Genomic DNA, 21833 nt, shown 5'->3' with positions numbered 1-21833 from the left:
AAACACAACAGTCATAAGTAACAGCGTTAACAATAATATAAGGATTAATAAATAAAATAACCCTGCTCGTGAGAGCTTACAATCTACAATGAGGTGGGGAGATACAAAGTACAGGTGTGTATTTACAATGATGTATTTACAGGTCCAGCCATCCTCGGGGTTGGGGATAGGTGGAGATAGTGAATGGACTACACACACACACTTGCACATAAATTACTTTGATTAGGGAACATGATGGGCAGCACTGATCAAATGTGTTTTAAGGGAGCGTCTAAAACAGTGCAGGTTGTGGCTGGTCCTAATTTCTTGGGGTAGAGCAATCCAGAGGATTTGTGCAATGCGACAGAAGTCTTGGGGTCGGGAGTGGGAGCTACAGATTAATGCAGAGGTTAGTCGAAAGTCGTTTACAGAGCGCAGCGATCGGCTAGGCCGAATGGCAGAAATTAGGGAGGAGATGTGAGGGGGTGCCGCACTGTGGAGAGCTTTGTGGGTGAAAACAAGTATTTTGAATTGGATGCTGTAATAAATGGGCACCCAGTGTAATGACTGGAAAAAAGCGGACACGCCCAAGTAACGATTAGCCAGGTGGATGACTCTGGCTGCTGCATTAAGGATGGACTGGAGAAGGGAAAGTCGAGTAGGGGGTGGGGGCAAATAATAGTGTTACAGTAGTCCAGGTGGGAGTGGATCAGGGTGACAGAGTTTTTGTTTCGATGGTGAGAAAAGGGCGGATTCTAGAGATGTTCTTTAGTTGTAAGCGGTAAGAGGGGGCAAGAGATTGTATATGGGATGTGAAGGAGAGATTGGTGTCAAACATAACACCCAGCGCCCGCTGCCGGTGCGTTATTATGGTGCCACCCACCGAGAGGGAAATGTCAGATAATTTAAAAACTGACTAGCTGAATCCTTCTAATCTACCATATATGTAGAAACACGAGGTCAATTTTCCCTTTGAGACATAAGTCACTGCAAACATCCTTGACAGGGGGAGGAGGGAGCAGATGGGTCAGGAGTTGAAGAGAGGGATGATGAATGCAGGGACAAGATACTTCCTGTTTCTATATAGTTCTGAGAAAAAAGAATTAGCTGAGTAGAAAGGCAAAATGAGCAATTGTAAGTACACAGTGCTACATAATCTGACTTTAATATATCAAGGGGATAAAACCTTTGATGGGAGTGCTTCTTTAGGCTCTCTCTTTGACTTTCCTCTGGCGAATCATTTCTGGATTTGGAGATTCATAAAGACTATCAACAGGCTTAGGCCCATAATAAAAAGTTGTATTCCACCATGGGATTTAAATTTGTCCCCATATGAGCTTCTCGGAGAAGCAAAACTGAATTTTTTCTCAGTGAAGACGGCATTCTAGATGGCTATCACTTCTGCAACACAAGTGAGGGAAATGCATGCTTTGTCAATCAGAGCTCCATATCTAAGGATACTGAAGGATCGAATCATACTATGGCTGGATCTCGCATTCTTTCCTAAAGTTGTAATGAAATTCCATAGAAATCAGGAGATTATCCTGCTTTTCTTCTGTCAGGATCCCAAAAACCAGCAATAAATTCTGTTACATTCATTAGATGTAAGAAGTGGAGTTCTGCAGTATATGGAAGCTACAAATAATGGTGATTGGATTCCAATCTTTTATCCAGTTTTGTGGAAGAAACAAAGGCAAATAAGGCTCAATAATCGATACTTACAAGGTGGATAAAATCTACAATCAGCCTGTCTTATACCTTGGAAGGAAGGGCTCATCCTGACAACATTATGGCCAGTCCAACAAGCGCTTTAGGATCAGGTCTGCAAAGCTGCAAAATGGTTGAGCTTAAAAATCTTCTGCAATATTACAAATTGCTGGTCCTTTTTTTTCTATTGAATCATAGCCTTTTGGACATGTGCACTCCCATTCCCATTCGCCACAGGTGATTTCAAGCAGGTACATTCCAGCCCCATAAATTGTTGGCTTTTTTGCTCAGGAGAGGTGACATAACAGGACAGGGACCCAACTTACGAATACACCTTGACTGGCAATTGGGCTCAAATAGATTGGCCAATCTATGCACAAAGTACCCTCCTTTTTTATAGCAATTTTTGCAGATGAATATTTCATTTGTACATAATATAACGCTTTTTTTCCTATGTCAGCGATGCAGTTTCAATGTTCTAGAGTAATCCTTCTTTGTATATTATGGTGCAACCTTACTATTTGTTGCTTATATGCTTTTTTTGGTTGGCGCCTGTTCACACTAGTTTAGATGTGCTGGTCCTTTTGTTCTATTGGATATTATGAATTGGACATTCTATCAAACCAACTATCTTTTGGGAGGAAAATCCTCCAAGCAGTAGTTACCGCTCTGAATAGTTTTAGGCTACGTTCACATTTGCGTTGTGCGCCGCAGCGTCGGCGCCGCAGCGCACAACGCAAACAAAAACGCAGCAAAACGCATGCACAACGCTGCGTTTTGCGCCGCATGCGTCGTTTTTTTCATTGAATTTGGACGCAGCAAAAATGCAACTTGCTGCGTCCTCTGCGCCCCGACGCGGGCGCCGCAGCGACGCATGCGGCGCAAAACGCAAGTGCGCCGCATGTCCATGCGCCCCCATGTTAAATATAGGGGCGCATGACGCATGCGGCGCCGCTGCGGCGCCCGACGCTGCGGCGCTGGCCGCAAATGTGAACGTAGCCTTATTTGGTATTGCTCCTGGTATGCTGTCAGAAGGGACTTCCTGTAAAGAGGAATTAGTCCTACCAGTAATTGTATTCATAGGAGTCCATTATGACAGCACCCTTACATTCCTTCCCTTGAATTTCTTTTTTGCTGTGTGAAGATCAAAATACAACTCTAGCAAAAATTAAGAGACCACTGCAAAATTTTCAATTTATTTGATTTTTCTCTTCATTGGTATACTTTTGAGTAAAATGTAAATTGTTCTTTTATTCTATAAACTTCAGACAACATGTCTACAAATTCGCAAGCAATACATTTGGTATTTTTTTCTGAAAAGGAGAAATGGTCAAAATTAAAAAACAAACAAACAAAGAGTGCTTTCAGACCTCAAATAAGGCAAAGAAAACAAGTTCATAATCATTTAGAAACAACTATAGTAATGTTTTAACTCAGGAAGAGTTCAGAAATCAATATTTTGTGGAATAACCATGATTTTTAATCACAGCTTTCATGCGTCTTGGCATGCTTTCCACCAGTCTTTCACACTGCTTCTGGCACAAACATTTAGGCTGTGTGCACACGTAGCATATTTTTCGCATTTTTTTCGCGTTTTTTCGCTATAAAAACGCTATAAAACCGCGAAAAAAACGCTAACATTAAGCATCCTATTTAATAGAATGCAATCCGCATTTTTTGTGCACATGCTGCATTTTTTTCCTGAGCGGAATCGCATTCCAGAAAAAAACGCAGCATGTTCATTAAATTTGCGGAATTGCGGCGATTCTGCACATATGAGTGCATTGATCTGCTTACTTCCCGCACGGGGCTGTGCACACCATGCGGGAAGTAAGCAGATCATGTGCGGTTGGTACCCAGGGTGGAGGAGAGGAGACTCTCCTCCACGGACTCGGCACCATATAATTGGTAAAAAATAAAAGAATTAAAATAAAAAATAGCGATATACTCACCTTCTGGTGGCCCGACCTCCTCAGCGACTTCCGTGGTGTGTGTGAAGGACCTGCGATGACATCGCGGTCTCATGACCGGTCACGTGACCGCGACGTCATTGGAAGGTCCTGAACACACAGCATCTATAGGAACGCAAGCCGCTGATGAGATCGGGCCACCAGATGGTGAGTATAACCATTTTTTTTTTTTTTTTTTTATTATTTTTAACATTATATCTTTTACTATAGATGCTGCATAGGCTGCATCTATAGTAAAAAGTTAATCACACTTGTCAAACACTATGTTTGACAAGTGTGACCAACCTGTCAATCTGTTTTCCAAGCGATGCTACAGATCGCTTGGAAAACGCTAGCATTCTGCAAGCTAATTATGCTTGCAAAACGCTAGTTTTCTGCGGGTATATGCATGCCAATTCTGCATGCGATATACCCGCGGCAGGAGGCGCAGAATTGCCGCAGAAATTTCCGCGGCAATTCTGCAACGTGTGCACTTAGCCTTAAGCAGTTCTTTGTTTGATGGCTTGTGACTATCCATCATCCTCTTGATTACATTCCAGAGGTTTTCAATGGAAGGTTTTTTTTGCACTTTATCTTGCAGGGCGTAGTCGGACCAAGATGGCTCTGTAAACTGTAGGCCTCTGTTCACACAGCATGCATTTTGTAGCACTGGGCAGCCCGCCTGTATGTGCGTTAGTATTAGGCTGTAGACCAGATGCTCTGCATTGCTTGTGTGAACAATGCCACATACAGACTATTATCGCTTATCTTTTTGTGCACTAATGCCAAACAACCAATACTGGATTGAAAGTGGTTGTTTCATCGGTATTTTTTGCACCTGTGTTTTTGCCATCATTAATCGGGTCCGATGCGCTCTGCTGGTGCATTTGTTTGGAGGCTTCAGCAGGTAACCATCTCTGCTTTTTTCTCTGTGATTTTTTTGTCAATTTTCTGGAGGATTTTTAAGTCCTCTTTGGTGCGTCTGTGAGCTTTTACTCAATGTTTGGCGTTAGGACCAGCAAAAATGTAAGGACCCTTGACGTGGGTTGCCGGCTTACGTATTGAGGCCCCAATATAAACTAATACCTTACATACATTGATATGTGTTTTTTTTTTTGCACTTTATCTTGCAGGGCGTAGTCGGACCAAGATGGCTCTGTAAACTGTAGGCCTCTATTCACACAGCATGCATTTTGTAGCACTGGGCAGCCCGCCTGTATGTGCGTTAGTAATAGGCTGTAGACCAGATGCTCTGCATTGCCTGTGTGAAAAATGCCACATACAGACTATTATCGCTTATCTTTTTGTGCACTAATGCCAAACAACCAATACTGGATTGAAAGTGGTTGTTTCATCGGTATTTTTTGCACCTGTGTTTTTGCCATCATTAATCGGGTCTGATGCACTCTGCTGGTGCATTTGTTTGGAGGCTTCAGCAGGTAACCATCTCTGCTTTTTTCTCTGTGATTTTTTTTGTCAATTTTCTGGAGGATTTTTAAGTCCTCTTTGGTGCGTCTGTGAGTTTTCAATGGGGTTCAGGTCTGGAGATTAGGCTTCCCATGACAGGGTTTTGATGTGGTGGTCTCTTAATTTTTGCCAGAGCTGTATGTAGAAGGAATTTCAATAAGTAAGTTACATCCATCCTTTTGAGATCCTTGGAAAAGACACGGGTGATGGTAAGACTGGCTATTTAACTTCTACTGTATTCCTGCCCCTATAGAGCAAGGGCATGGAACCTCTGGCCTGCGCTGTCCTTCTCTGCAGCTCCCGGGAGACCGCAGCATTTGGGCCGGCGGACACATTTTGTCAACTGTGAGCCCTTTAATTGCTCCTGCACAGCGTTCAGTACAGAACGTAGTGGCACCTGCATTGAAGATGCTGACATATTTTGGAATCCGTCCGCTCCTGTCCTACCAATGACCATGACAGCAGCGGCAGCTCCAGCCCTTCCTGAGATGCGTACATGCCCCCAGCCCTTCCTGAGATGCGTACATGCCCCCATCCCCTCCTGTGATGCGCACATGCCGCCATCCCTCCTGTGATGCGCACATGCTGCCAGCCCCTCCTGTGATTTGCACATGCCCCCAGCCCCTCCTTGATGCGCACATGCCCCCAGCCTCTCCTGTGATGCGTACATGCCCTCAGACCCTCCTGTAATGCGTACATGCCCCCAGCCCCACATGTGATGTGTACATGCCCCCAGCTTTTCCTGTGATGCGCACATGCCCCCAGCCTCTACTGTGATGCGTACATGCCCCCAGCCTCTCCTGTGATGCCTACATGCCCCCAGCCCCTCCTGTGATGTGCACACGCCGCCAGCCCCTCCTGTGATGCGTACATCCCACCAGATCCTCCTGTGATGCGCACATGCCGCCAGCCCCTCCTGTGATGCGCACATGCCGCCAGCCCCTCCTGTGATGCGCACATGCCGCCAGACCCTCCTGTGATGTGTACATTCCCCGAGCCCCTCCTGTGATGCGTATATGCCCCAAGCCCCTCCTGTGAGGTTTACATGCCCACAGTCCCTCCTGTGGTGCGTATATGCCCACAGCCTCTCCTGTGATGTGTACTATCATACCGCAACTGCCGCCTCCTCCGCCCTGTCATACTTACCTGTCTTCGGCGTCCTGGCGCGCCTCTCCTTCTGCAGCGTCTTCCTCTCTGCGCTCGCTCCCGGTCTCTGCTTCTTGTGCGCGCGCACTTCTAATCTTCTGTCGGCGCTCCTTATCGTCCTCTCTATGGTTCTGGAGGACTAGTACCCGGAAGTTGGCACTCCTTATCATCCTCTCTATGGTTCTGGAGGACTAGTACCCAGAAGTGCCACGCTGCATTAAGGTATTTAAACTGCTTCCTGCCGTCCCTCTGTGCCTGATGATCATTTATGCCCTCAAGTGCTCTTGGCCGCCCTTGGTCTCTGTGAGTTCTTTACCCTCTGACTTTCGGTTGTTCTTGTCTTTGCAGAACCCTGCCAGTCTCTGTGTTTCAGCAGTATCTCGCCAGGTCCTGTGTCTCTACAGCCTCTCTCCAGACCTTGTGTCTCTGCAGTCTTCCCGTCAGTACCTGTGCCACTGCAGTACCTCTGCCTTTGCAGTGCTTCAGCAGTGTCTGTGTTGCTGCAGTGTTCCCGCTATCCCTTTGTCCCTGTCATACCCGCCAGCTCTGTGTCTCTACAATACTCACCTACCCTGTGTTCCTACCGTCTCCGCCAGTACTTCACCTATCCTGTGTTCCTACCGTCTCCGCCAGTCCTAGGTCCTTTCCCGTCCCGGTTCTCCAGCTTCCGTGGCGATAGTCCCTCACGGGCCTGCCCTTAACTCTCCCTGTATAGGGGGCGGTCTATCTGGTCCGCTCGTCAGTGGGGGGTTCGTCGTCGCGGTCCAGAGGGTCCACTTTCAGTTTTCACCCTTTGCACAGTCACAGTATCATCAGGCCATGGACCTCGCTGGTGTCTCTGCCACTCAAAAGGAATTACTTTTCTTGCGAGAGAACCAGACAAGAACCATGTCCTTTCTAAAAAAAATATGGAATCTCGTCTCGTGGCTTTACAATCTTCTGATCCGGGTAACGCCTCACAGTTGGCGGCTCTTCAACAGGAGCTTGGTCAACAACGGGACACTCAATCCCATATTTTGACTTTTATGGCCTCTGTGGATAATCGGCTTTTCTCCCTTTAAGGTTCCGCCTCTGCTCCTATCCAGGCCTTTGCCCCACAACCCTCGCCCCATCTTGCCAGGCCACCTCGGTATGGTGGGGATCCTAAATTATGTTGCGGGTTTCTCAACCAGTGTCTTACTACATTTTGAATTGTCCCCGCTACTATACCCTACCGACTGAGCTAAAATAGCTTTTGTGGTTTCCCATTTGGAAGGTGAGGCTTTGGCCTGGGTGAACCCCTTTTGGGAGCGAGATGACCCGGTAGTTTCTCAACTTATTCTTTTTTTGGATACCTTTTGTAAGGTATTTGATGAACCCGGTCATTTGGTCTCCACTATAGAGTCCCTTTTTAACCTCTACCAGGGTACCCTCTCTTTAGCTCAATATGCCATCCGTTTTCAGACGTTGTCTTCTGATTTAGGTTAGAACAATGAGGCGTTGGTTGGAGCATTTTGGCAAGGTCTGTCTTCTTGTATTAAGGATGAGCTGGCAGAGTGGGATACTCCTACTGCTTTGGATGACCTTATCTCTTTGGCGACTCACATTGACCTGCGCTTCCAGGAGCATTCTCGTGAGGTTGTCAGAGAGAGGAGACCACCTCGTTTATCTTCAGTTACACGAGGTACTTCTTTTTCCCAAACCACTTCAGCTTCTTCCTCTTCTTCTGCTGAGCCCATGAGGGTAGATCGCCTCAAGCCTGCTGAACAACGCCATAAGGAGAGACTCGCGCAAGGCTTATGCTTCTATTGTGGCAGCGCTTCTCATCTTCTGCGTTCCTGCCCCCAGAAGCCAGGAAACGCCTCCGCCTAGGATAGGTAAGAGAGGCCTCCCTAGGTAGCTATGATTCCTCTCCACCTTTGATTTTGTCTGTCATTTTACACATGGGTTCCAGTCGCTTCTCTCTTGAGGCTTATGTAGACTCAGTTGGGCTGGGAATTTTGTTCAACTTAAGCTGGTCAAGAAGCTTGGGATTCCTGTCAGACCCTTGGAGGTTCCTACGCAAATAGCTTCTGTCGATGGTCAGCCTTTACGGGAGGTCGTTACTTCTGTCACCGAGGAGATTGAGATTCAAATTGGAGCTCTACATCGAGAGAAGTTTGCTTTTTATGTTTTACCGTCTTTATCCCATGTGTTTCTTTTGGCACTCCCCTGGCTAAGAAATCATGAACCTACTCTGAACTGGCGTACTGGAGACGTCCTATCCTGGGGACAGTTTTGTCAAAACAGATGCCTGCTTCCCGTCAAGCCTGCTAGTTTCTCTCCCTCGGCTCCGGAACTAGCGAATCTACCTGCGGCTTATCACTCTTTTTCGGACGTCTTCAACAAAAAGGAGGCAGAAGTCTTGCCTCCGCATCGCCCATACGATTGTCCGATAGATCTTGTATCCGGCTCTACTCCTCCTAGAGGTCGTATTTATCCTCTGTCACCTTCTGAGACTCAAGCCATGTCCGAATATGTTCAAGAGAATCTGGCCAGAGGCTTTATTCGGAAGTCCTCCTTACCAGCAGGAGCTGTTTTTTTCTTCGTCAAGAAGGACGGTTCCCTTCGCCCCTGCATTGATTACCGTGGCCTCAATAATATCACCATTAAGAACAAGTATCCACTTCCTCTCATCCCAGAACTCTTTGATCGTCTGCGTGGAGCACGAGTCTTCACTAAACTGGATCTCAGAGGAGCTTATAACTTGATCCGAATTCGTGCGGGAGACGAATGGAAGACTGCGTTTAACACCAGAGATGGTCATTATGAGTATTTCGTGATGCCCTTCGGCTTATGTAATGCTCCTGCAGTTTTTCAAGAGTTGGTGAATGATGTTTTTCGGGACCTACTTTACTCTTGTGTTGTGGTGTATTTGGACGACATCCTTGTGTTTTCACCGGATCTGCTTTCTCATAGGAGAGATGTGCGGCAAGTTCTTCGTCTGAGGGAGCATCGTCTGTATGCAAAACTTGAGAAGTGTGCCTTTGAACAGTCGTCCCTGCCATTCTTGGGTTTCATCATCTCCGATTCTGGTCTGTGTATGGATCCAGGTAAAGTTTCTGCTGTACTCAACTGGCCACGTCCGCTTGGGGTTAAGGCGATTCAGCGTTTTCTTGGATTCGTGAATTACTATCGGCAGTTTATTCCTCACTTCTCCTCCTTGTCTGCTCCCATCTCCTCTTTGATAAAGAAGGGCGCCAATCCTCATCTCTGGCCAGCAGAGGCTGAAGAGGCTTTCCAGTCTCTCAAAGAAGCATTCGCCTCCGCCCCTTTACTCCATCGCCCTGAAGCTAATAAACCCTTCTTCCTAGAGGTTGATGCCTCTATCGGGGCTGGAGCTGTGCTTTCTCAGAGGTCCTCTACTGGTCACCTTGTGGTTTCTTCTCCAAGAGTTTCTCATCTTCTGAAAGAAATTATTCCATTGGTGACAAAGAACTTTTGGCCATCAAAATGGCATTGGAGGAGTGGAGGTATCTGTTGGAAGGAGCCTTACATCCTTTTGTTATCTATACGGATCATAAGAATTTGGCATACATCTGTTCTGCGCACCGACTGAATCCACGGCAGGCCAGGTGGGCCTTGTTCTTTGCCCGATTTGACTTTGAACTTCGCTTCCTGCCTGGAGAGAAGAACTTCAAAGCCGACGCTTTATCCAGGTCCTTCTTGTCGGTGGACACTGAGGAGGAATCCACGCACATCATTGACCCCGCTAGAGTCATCACACTTGCTCCGGTCTCTATGACCTCTTTACCTCCGGGTAAGACTTTTGTTTCTGAGAGGAACAGGAGACGTGTGTTACTCTGGCGGGCCATGTTTGTTTCAAGAAAACTCTTGATCTAATATCTCGCTACTACTGGTGGCCGACTCTTTTGAAGGATGTCCGAGGTTTTGTCGTCTCCTGTCCTTCCTGTGCCAAGAACAAAGTGCCTAGGCAGCTACCTTTCGGGCTTCTACATCCTCTTCCGGTGCCTACTGCTCCATGGCAACATATTGCAACTGATCTGCCTCGTTCCTGCGGTTGCACCATCATCCTCGTGGTCGTGGACCATTTTTCTAAAATGGCTCTTTTCATTGCTCTCCCTGGTCTGCCTTCGGCTCCTGTGTTGGCGAAGATTTTTGTTCAACATATTTTCGCATTCATGGTCTTCCACAGCATATTGTTTTTGACCGTGGAGTTCAGTTCACCGCTCGATTCTGCAGATCACTCTGTAAGTCATTGAACATCTCGCTTGATTTCTCTTCGGCCTATCATCGTCAGTCCAACGGCCAAGTGGAGGGTACCAATCAGATCCTGGTTACTTATCTCCGGCATTTCTCCAACGCTCATCAGAATTATTGGTCTGACTTACTACCATGGGCCGAGTTTTCTTATAATAATCACACCAGCGAAGCTTCTACCAAATCTCCATTTTTTTGTCATCTACGGACAACATCCTGGTCTTCCTCTACCGGTTCCTCCTGTCTCTACTGTGCCGGCGGCAGATCTTCTGTCTAGAGAATTCTCCAGGGTCTGGCAGGAGACCCAGTCTGCTCTTGAACTAGCTCAGCTTAGGATGAAGAGACATGCAGATAAAAGGAGTCTCGATTCTCCTGTATTCCATCCTGGGGACAAGGTCTGGCTTTCTTCTAGATTTATTCGCCTTAAAATCCCTTCTCATAAACTGGGTCCCCGTTATATTGGTCCTTTTGAGGTTTTGGCACGTATTAACAACGTTTTTTACAAACTTAAGTTACCTGCCTCTCTTCGTATCCCTAATTCCTTTCATGTATCTCTCCTTAAGCCTGTAGTTCTTAATCAGTTTCATACCTCGACCCTTTCTTCACCTTCGCCTGTTTCCGCGGACAATGTTTTTGAGGTTAAGGACATTTTGGCCATGAAAAAATTTAGAGGGAGAACTTTTGTTTTTGGTCGACTGGAAGGGTTTCGGTCCTGAGGAGAGATCCTGGGAGCCTCAAGAGAACATTCGGGCTCCTCGAATTTTAGCTAAGTTTCTTTCTAGCCTAAAGAGGAGGGAGGGATGTAAAGACCGCCCTGTCATACTTACCTGTCTTCAACGTCCCGGTGCGCCTCTCCTTCTGCAGCGTCTTCCTCTCTGCGCTCGCTCCCGGTCTCTGCTTCTCGTGCGCATGCCAGGTTCAGAGCTGCACGCGCACACTTCTAATCTTCTGTCGGCGCTCCTTATCGTCCTCTCTATGGTTCTGGAGGACTAGTACCCGGAAGTCGACGGAAGCCTCTCCTCAGTGCAAGAAATATGAAAGCCCACATAGTTTGCTAAAAAACACATGAAGGACTCTCAGACTATGAGAACTATGAGAACTAAGATTCTCTGATTTGATGAGATGAAGATAGACCTTTTTGGTGATAATTCTAAGCGGTATGTGTGGAGAAAACCAGGCACTGCTCATCACCTTCCCAACACAATCCCAACAGTGAAACATGGTGGTGGCTCCAGAGTGCTCTGGACCTCCGACGTGGCCGAAGGTTCACCTTCTAACAAGACAATGACCCTAAGCACAAAGCTAAAATAACAAAGGAGTGGCTTCAGAACAACTGTGACCATTCCTGACTGGCCCAGCCAGAGCCCTGACCTAAACTCAAAATGGGAAAATTGGGAAAATGGCTGTCCACCAACGTTCACCATCCAACCTGACGGAACTGGAGAGGATGTGCAAGGAAGAATGGCAGAGGATCCCCAAATCCAGGTGTGTTGCATCATTCCCAAGAAGACTCATGGCAGTACTAGCTCAAAAGGGTGCTTCTACTCAATACTGTGCAAGGGGTCTGAATACTTATGACCATGCGATATTTAAGTTTTTCTTTTTTAATAAATTTGCAAAAATTATTACATTTCTGTTTTTTTCAGTCAAGATGGGGTGCAGAGTGTACATTAATGAGAAAAAAAAAAGAACTTTCTTTTTTGAATTTACCAAATGGCTGCAATGAAACAAAGAATAAAAAATTTAAATGGGTTTGAATACTTTCCGTACCCACTGTATGTAAATCTCTGACATGAGAGAATCTTGACAGTGTCCAGTGCACAGTATGAGAATTCAAAAGTCTGCAGTCACATAGAATGACTGCAGACTCATAACAAACCTGGACAACCCCTTTAATGTTCCTAACATAAATAAAAATATGAGCATTAGTATCACAAAACTTTTTTACATCCATATACCTTTTTAGATGAATGACTCCAGAGACAACGTCTTTCTTTTAATCTTCGTTTTGTCCAGACTCCATGATGACTCTTCTCTACCACAGCTCGTCTCCGCATACTTCCATCTTCTCTGGTTTCCTGCAGCACATCTCCACACGATGCCCTTAAAGATAAGTGTCATTATAATGATCCCAAATAAAAATATCTGCGGTACGCTGAGCCTCTGAATAAATGCCCCCTCACTATATTCTCTGCTCAAAATGACCCCCCACACTGTCCCTTTTATGGTACATGCCAGCCACACTGCCCTCTCCTCTCTATATTGGGGCTTCTCTTCACTGTGTACTCCCCAGTCTGTAATGATTATAGAGGATAACTCAGGAGACTCTTTGCATGGAACAAGACAACTACAGGACACAGTTTTATAAGTGGTAAAGTCTATATTATCACATGGTGATTCAAACAGGTGCAGAGCAAAGCTCAAGTCCACAACACTTGGTGTAAATATAAAATGCAGCTTAACAGTCTATAGGAACTTTAGAGGAAAAACGCAATCAAGCAGAAAGTCTATGAAGCACAGTTGTACTTGAGGAAACTTGACACGAATAAGTCCTTGTTTAGTCCAAACACAGATAGATATGCTTATAAGACAGTACAAGCAATGTCTTAGCTCAACCAGGAAGGCCTGGGTGATAATCTCAGGTTTAAGCAGAGCAGCAACAGCTTACATGTCCAGCAAATGCAGATGGAAACAAACACAAGCAGCCAGATGGAGGAGGATTACTGGAAACCGATGTATTCAGCAGAAACTCAGAGCTGAGTAGCAGGATCTCCACACAGGTTCACAGGAGCAGGTGCAAAGCCAGGGCGTCGCCAGGGTCAGGAGCTGGATGCAAGGCAGAATACTCTAGCACAGACTAAAGGCTGGGGTGGAGTTATATAGCAGGAAGACACAGTGCACATGAGACCAAAGACGCCATCTTGAAAAAGGGCAGTAATGCACAAAAGGTAATCAAAATGTTCAGAGTCCTGACACAGTTTCTATACTGTGGCCCCTCATTACCCTCCCCCTCCAAGGCTGTGACCTTACACTTTTCCCCCTTGCTACCTCCCCACACTACTCAGTCTTTATTCTGTGCCACTCACACTCCCCCCCCATACTGTCTCCTCACATTATTCCACTCAATAGTCTCCTCATTAGTGATGAGCAAGTGTACTTGTTGCTCGGGTTTTACCGAGCACGCTCGGGTGACCATCGAGTATTTGTTTGTGTTTGGAGATTGTTTTCATCCAGGGGTGGATTAAGGGTAGCCAGGGCCCCGGGCTGTTCAGACACTGTGCCCCCCCCTGGTCATGTGACGGGGGTCATGTTATACCCGAACCAGATTATTCCAGAAAAATGGCTCTACTGTAACCTATTAAATATTTGTTAAAATCTGCAATACAATTTAGGTATATTTTGACCAATAATATCACATACAAGGAACAAATACCACCGCACCATGTCAAGACCACATATTACCACCACTTGGTGACCAAATAGCACATTCAAGTCACAAATACCACAACACCATTTCCAGACCACATATTACCACCACATAGTGACTGAATACTACAATACTGATCAGTAATTTAAAAAAAAAAAACAAAAAAACCCCCACAATACTATCACCATAAGTGCCAGTATTCACAGGAGATCTGTACTTAGTATGCAGTGTCTGTGTAGAGGTAATACAGAGATCACTGCTGACATTATACACAGGAGCTCTGTATATAATGTATAGGTAATACAGTGATCACTGGTGACATTGTACACAGGACCTCTGTATATAGTATTCAGTGTATAGTGTCAGTGTAAAGGTAACACTGACTCAGCAGTGACGTCTCTAGGTGAAGTCCTTCATCTTTCATCCAGCACAGACAGCCATTATTTCTTCCAGCCAGGAAATAACAGTTATCTCGAGCTCTGCTTGCAGAACACATTACATAATTTTTCACAACTTCTACATTACACCACATGGAGAAAAAAAGGTGATATAGTGTCACTCTGCACAGTAACAGGACCGCCCCTCCATTTAAAACAGTGTCCTCAAAAAATAAAATAAATACATCACTGCAGTAATAATATCCCTTAATTAGCCCCTATGGTAATAATATTCCCCACCCTGGCCCCGTGTGTCTCATTCCTGGCTCCAGCCATATGTTCTCCCATCCTGAACTCATAAGTATCCATTCTACCCCATATGATCTCCCCATCCTGCCCCATCTGTCTCCATCGTATTTATCCTGCCCCATGATCCAATCCTGCCCCATGATCCAATCCTGCCCCATGTCTTTCATTCTGCCCCGTGTCTCCAATCATGCCCCGTGTCTACATTCTGCCCATGCCTCCAGTCCTGCCCCCAGTGTGTCCAGCAATCTGCCCCAGTGTGTCCAGCAATCTGCCCCAGTGTCCAGCAATCTGCCCCAGTGTGTCCAGCATTGCCCCCAGACAGTGTCTCCAGCAATCTGCCCCAGTGTCTGACTCCAGCATATTGCTCCCAGTGTGTCCAGCATTGCCCCCAGACAGTATGTCCATTGTCCAGTGTTACGACCTGGTGGGTACGGATCGGTACTGAGATGACCTGGCGGGCAAAACCAATCATGGACTCACTACGGAGCAGCACTGAAATGACCTGGTGGGTAAAACAAAAATAGGACTAGCTCTGAGGAGGTGGTAACTTTACTGACCGCAATCCCTACTCCTAACACCAACACTAGAAATAGCCGTGGAGCGTACCTAACTCTGCCTAGACGCCTCTGCACAGCCTAAGAACTAGCTACCCCTAAAGATGGAAACGGAAAGCTATCTCGCCTCAGAGAAACCCCCAAAGGAAGATAGCCCCCCACAAATATTGACGGTGAGTGGAGAGGGAAATGACAAACTCAGAAATGAAACTAGATTTTTTAGCAAAGGAGGCCAATACTATCTAAATAGACAGAGATAGGATAGGTTGCTGTGCGGTCAGTATAAAAACTAAAAGTCCACGCAGAGTTTACAAAAATAACCACCACACCGACTCACGGTGTGGAGGGACAAATCTGCGACCCCAGAGCTTCCAACTAGCCGAAACATTTCATAATGACAAGCTGGACAAAAAAGACATAAATTGAACTGAACAGAAGGTCATAAGCAGGGAAACACCCAAAAAGTAGCAGACTTATCTTAAGCTGAAAATGGACTGGCCAACAGAGAACTTCCAGGAAAGGACTGAATCCACAGGAAATACATTGACAGCTGGCATCCACTAAAGCCAAAAGCCCAGTTAAATAACAAGGCCAGGAAACCGATTAGTGAACGCAGCTGCTAAGTTCCACTTGAAACCACCAGAGGGAGCCCAAGAGCAGAACTCCCAAAAATACCATTCGCAAACACAGGATGGAGCCCAAGAACGGAATTCACAACAGTACCCCCCCCTTGAGGAGGGGTCACCGAACCCTCACCAGAGCCTCCAGGCCGATCGGGACGAGCCAAATGAAAAGCACGTACCAAATCGGCAGCATGGACATCGGAGGCAAAAACCCAAGAGTTATCCTCCTGGCCATAACCCTTCCACTTGACCAAATACTGAAGTTTCTGCCTTGAAAGACGAGAATCCAAAATCTTCTCCACCACATATTCCAGCTCCCCCTCAACCAACACCGGAGCAGGAGGGTCAACGGAGGGAACCATGGGCACCACATATCTCCGCAACAAAGATCTATGGAACACATTATGAATGGAAAACGAAGCTGGAAGGGCCAAACGAAAAGACACCGGATTGATAATTTCCGAAATCCTATAAGGACCAATAAAACGAGGTTTGAACTTAGGGGAAGAGACCTTCATAGGAACATGACGAGAAGACAACCAGACCAAATCCCCAACCCGAAGCCGGGGACCAACGCACCGACGGCGGTTAGCAAAACGTTGAGCCTTTTCCTGAGACAATGTTAAATTGTCCACCACATGAGTCCAAATCCGCTGCAACCTGTCCACCACAGAATCCACCCCAGGACAGTCCGAAGACTCAACCTGCCCTGAAGAAAAACGAGGATGAAAACCGAAATTGCAAAAAAAAGGCGAAACCAAAGTAGCCGAACTAGCCCGATTATTAAGGGCAAACTCGGCCAACGGCAAGAAGGTAACCCAATCATCCTGATCAGCAGACACAAAGCATCTCAAGTAGGTTTCCAAGGTCTGATTGGTTCGCTCCGTCTGTCCATTTGTCTGAGGGTGAAATGCCGAAGAAAAAGACAAATTAATGCCCATTCTACCACAAAAGGACCGCCAAAACCTAGAAACAAACTGGGTACCTCTGTCAGACACAATATTCTCCGGAATACCATGCAAACGAACCACATGCTGGAAAAACAAAGGAACCAAATCAGAGGAGGAAGGCAACTTAGGCAAAGGTACCAAATGGACCATTTTAGAAAACCGGTCACAAACCACCCAGATGACAGACATCGTCTGAGACACAGGAAGATCGGAAATAAAATCCATGGAAATATGCGTCCAGGGCCTCTCAGGGATAGGCAAGGGCAAAAGCAACCCACTAGCACGAGAACAGCAGGGCTTAGCCCGAGCACAAATTCCACAGGACTGCACGAAGGAACGCACATCCCGTGACAAAGAAGGCCACCAAAAGGACCTGGCAACCAAATCTCTGGTTCCAAAGATCCCAGGATGACCAGCCAACACCGAACAATGGATCTCAGAAATCACCTTATTAGTCCATCTATCAGGAACAAACAATTTCCCCACAGGACAGCGGTCGGGTCTATCAGCCTGAAACTCCTGAAGCACCCACCGCAAATCAGGGGAGATAGCAGAAAGAATCACCCCCTCTTTGAGAATACCAGCCGGCTCACGGACTCCAGGAGAATCAGGCAAAAAACTCCTAGACAAGGCATCAGCTTTCACATTCTTAGATCCCGGAAGATACGAGACCACAAAATCAAATCGGGAGAAAAACAAAGACCACCGAGCCTGTCTAGGATTCAAGCGCTTGGCCGACTCAAGGTAAATCAGATTCTTATGGTCGGTCAAGACCACAACACGATGCTTGGCTCCCTCAAGCCAATGTCGCCACTCCTCGAATGCCCACTTCATAGCCAACAACTCCCGATTGCCGACATCATAATTACGCTCAGCAGGCGAAAACTTTCTGGAGAAGAAAGCACACGGCTTCAACACAGAGCCATCAGAGCTTCTCTGAGACAGAACAGCTCCTGCCCCAATCTCAGAAGCGTCAACCTCAACCTGAAAAGGGAGAGAAACATCTGGCTGACGCAACACAGGGGCAGAAGTAAAACGACGCTTAAGCTCCTGAAAGGCCTCCACAGCCGCAGAGGACCAATTCACCACATCTGCACCTTTCTTGGTCAAATCGGTCAAAGGTTTAACCACAGTAGAAAAATTAGCAATGAAGCGGCGATAAAAATTAGCAAAGCCCAAAAATTTCTGAAGGCTCTTCACAGATGTGGGCTGAGTCCCATCATAAATAGCCTGGACCTTAACAGGGTCCATTTCAATAGCCGAGGGAGAAAAAATGAACCCCAGAAAAGAAACCTTCTGAACTCCAAAAAGGCACTTAGACCCCTTCACAAACAGTGTATTAGCACGAAGAATCTGAAATACCATCCTGACCTGCTTCACATGAGTCTCCCAATCATCGGAAAAAAACAAAATATCATCCAAATATACAATCATAAATTTATCCAAATACTCCCGGAAAATATCATGCATAAAGGACTGAAACACAGATGGAGCATTAGAGAGCCTGAAAGGCATCACAAGATATTCAAAATAGCCTTCGGGCGTATTAAATGCTGTTTTCCATTCATCACCCTGTTTGATGCGAACCAGATTATACGCCCCTCGAAGGTCAATCTTGGTAAACCAGCTAGCCCCTTTGATCCGAATCTATACAGGGCCTCAAGGAGCCATCCTTCTTGGCAACAAAAAAGAATCCCGCTCCCAACGGTGACGACGACGGGCGAATATGCCCCTTCTCCAAGGACTCTTTTACATAAGTCCGCATAGCGGCATGCTCTGGCACAGACAGATTGAAAAGTCGACCCTTAGGGAACTTACAGCCCGGAATCAAATTAATAGCGCAATCACAGTCCCTATGAGGAGGCAAAGGACTGGATTTAGGCTCCTCAAATATATCCTGGAAATCTGACAAAAACTCAGGAACTTCAGAAGAAGGGGACGAGGAAATTGACATCAGAGGAATGTCACTATGTATCCCTTGACAACCCCAACTAGTCACGGACATGGATTTCCAATCCAGCACTGGATTATGTACCTGTAACCATGGAAACCCCAGCACAACCACATCATGCAAATTATGCAACACCAAAAAGCGAATATTTTCCTTATGTGCTGGAGCCATGTACATGGCTAACTGTGTCCAGTACTGAGGTTTATTCTTGGCCAATGGCGTAGCATCAATCCCCCTCAAGGGAATAGGACTCTGCAACGGCTCCAAGGAAAAACCACAGCGCTTGGCAAATTCCAGGTCCATTAAGTTCAGGGCAGCGCCAGAATCCACAAATGCCATTACAGAAAAGGACGACAATGAGCAAATCAGGGTAACAGACAAGAGAAATTTAGGCTGTAAAGTACTGATGGTAACCGACCTAGCAACCCTCTTAGTTCGCTTCGGGCAGTCAGAGATAGCATGAGTAGCGTCACCACAGTAAAAACACAGCCCATTCTGACGTCTGAACTCCTGCCGTTCTGCTCTCGTCAAAACTCTATCGCATTGCATAGGCTCAGAACTCTGCCCAGAGGACACCGCCATATGGTGCACCTCCTTACGTTCACGTAAGCGCCGATCAATCTGAATGGCCAGAGACATTGATTCGTTCAAACCAGCAGGCGTGGGAAACCCCACCATAACATCTTTAAGAGCTTCAGAAAGACCCTTTCTGAAAATAGCCGCCAGGGCATCCTCATTCCATTTTGTAAGCACAGACCACTTTCTAAATTTCTGACAATATATCGCTACTGCTTCCTGACCCTGACACAGAGCCAGCAAAATTTTTTCTGCCTGATCCACAGAATTGGGTTCGTCATAAAGCAGTCCAAGTGCTTGAAAAAACGAATCTATATTGAGCAATGCAGGATTCCCTGGCTCAAGGGAGAATGCCCAGTCCTGCGGGTCGCCACGCAGCAGAGAAATAACAATCTTCACCTGCTGAATGGGGTCACCAGAGGAACGGGGTCTCAGAGCAAAAAATAATCTGCAAATATTTTTAAAATTCAAAAACCTAGATCTATCCCCAGAAAACAAATCAGGAATAGGAATTCTAGGCTCAGAAACAGGAGTTTGAACAACATAGTCTTGGATACTCTGTACCCTTGCAGCGAGATGATCAACACGCGCAGACAGACCCTGAACCTCCATATCAGCACCAAGCTCCTGCACCATCCAAAAATCAAGGGGAAAAAAAAGGACAAAACAAGCAACACAAACAAAACAAAAAAAAAAACATGACTCAGAACTTTCTCTTCCCTCTTTTGAGATGCATTTAACACATTGTGGGCCAGCTGTACTGTTATGACCTGGTGGGTACGGAGCGGTACTGAGATGACCTGGCGGGCAAAACCAATCATGGACTCACTACGGAGCAGCACTGAAATGACCTGGTGGGTAAAACAAAAATAGGACTAGCTCTGAGGAGGTGGTAACTTTACTGACCGCAATCCCTACTCCTAACACCAACACTAGAAATAGCCGTGGAGCGTACCTAACTCTGCCTAGACGCCTCTGCACAGCCTAAGAACTAGCTACCCCTAAAGATGGAAACGGAAAGCTATCTCGCCTCAGAGAAACCCCCAAAGGAAGATAGCCCCCCACAAATATTGACGGTGAGTGGAGAGGGAAATGACAAACTCAGAAATGAAACTAGATTTTTTAGCAAAGGAGGCCAATACTATCTAAATAGACAGAGATAGGATAGGTTGCTGTGCGGTCAGTATAAAAACTAAAAGTCCACGCAGAGTTTACAAAAATAACCACCACACCGACTCACGGTGTGGAGGGACAAATCTGCGACCCCAGAGCTTCCAACTAGCCGAAACATTTCATAATGACAAGCTGGACAAAAAAGACATAAATTGAACTGAACAGAAGGTCATAAGCAGGGAAACACCCAAAAAGTAGCAGACTTATCTTAAGCTGAAAATGGACTGGCCAACAGAGAACTTCCAGGAAAGGACTGAATCCACAGGAAATACATTGACAGCTGGCATCCACTAAAGCCAAAAGCCCAGTTAAATAACAAGGCCAGGAAACCGATTAGTGAACGCAGCTGCTAAGTTCCACTTGAAACCACCAGAGGGAGCCCAAGAGCAGAACTCCCAAAAATACCATTCGCAAACACAGGATGGAGCCCAAGAACGGAATTCACAACAGTACCCCCCCCCTTGAGGAGGGGTCACCGAACCCTCACCAGAGCCCCCAGGCCGATCGGGACGAGCCAAATGAAAAGCACGTACCAAATCGGCAGCATGGACATCGGAGGCAAAAACCCAAGAGTTATCCTCCTGGCCATAACCCTTCCACTTGACCAAATACTGAAGTTTCTGCCTTGAAAGACGAGAATCCAAAATCTTCTCCACCACATATTCCAGCTCCCCCTCAACCAACACCGGAGCAGGAGGGTCAACGGAGGGAACCATGGGCACCACATATCTCCGCAACAAAGATCTATGGAACACATTATGAATGGAAAACGAAGCTGGAAGGGCCAAACGAAAAGACACCGGATTGATAATTTCCGAAATCCTATAAGGACCAATAAAACGAGGTTTGAACTTAGGGGAAGAGACCTTCATAGGAACATGACGAGAAGACAACCAGACCAAATCCCCAACCCGAAGCCGGGGACCAACGCACCGACGGCGGTTAGCAAAACGTTGAGCCTTTTCCTGAGACAATGTTAAATTGTCCACCACATGAGTCCAAATCCGCTGCAACCTGTCCACCACAGAATCCACCCCAGGACAGTCCGAAGACTCAACCTGCCCTGAAGAAAAACGAGGATGAAAACCGAAATTGCAAAAAAAAGGCGAAACCAAAGTAGCCGAACTAGCCCGATTATTAAGGGCAAACTCGGCCAACGGCAAGAAGGTAACCCAATCATCCTGATCAGCAGACACAAAGCATCTCAAGTAGGTTTCCAAGGTCTGATTGGTTCGCTCCGTCTGTCCATTTGTCTGAGGGTGAAATGCCGAAGAAAAAGACAAATTAATGCCCATTCTACCACAAAAGGACCGCCAAAACCTAGAAACAAACTGGGTACCTCTGTCAGACACAATATTCTCCGGAATACCATGCAAACGAACCACATGCTGGAAAAACAAAGGAAC

At 46.4% G+C, this 21833-nt stretch overlaps 1 protein-coding gene across 1 annotated transcript in view; it reads left to right on the top strand.

Annotated features, from left to right (window-relative positions):
• Positions 1–21833, top strand: part of LOC143775090 (uncharacterized) — a 67150-nt gene that overhangs the window by 16313 nt on the left and 29004 nt on the right. The window lies entirely within an intron of this gene.

Source organism: Ranitomeya variabilis, chromosome 5, assembly GCF_051348905.1.
Source record: "Ranitomeya variabilis isolate aRanVar5 chromosome 5, aRanVar5.hap1, whole genome shotgun sequence".
NCBI lineage: Eukaryota > Metazoa > Chordata > Amphibia > Anura > Dendrobatidae > Ranitomeya > Ranitomeya variabilis.
Note: the sequence above shows the minus strand (reverse complement) of the source record. Positions and strands in the feature narration are given on the sequence as shown.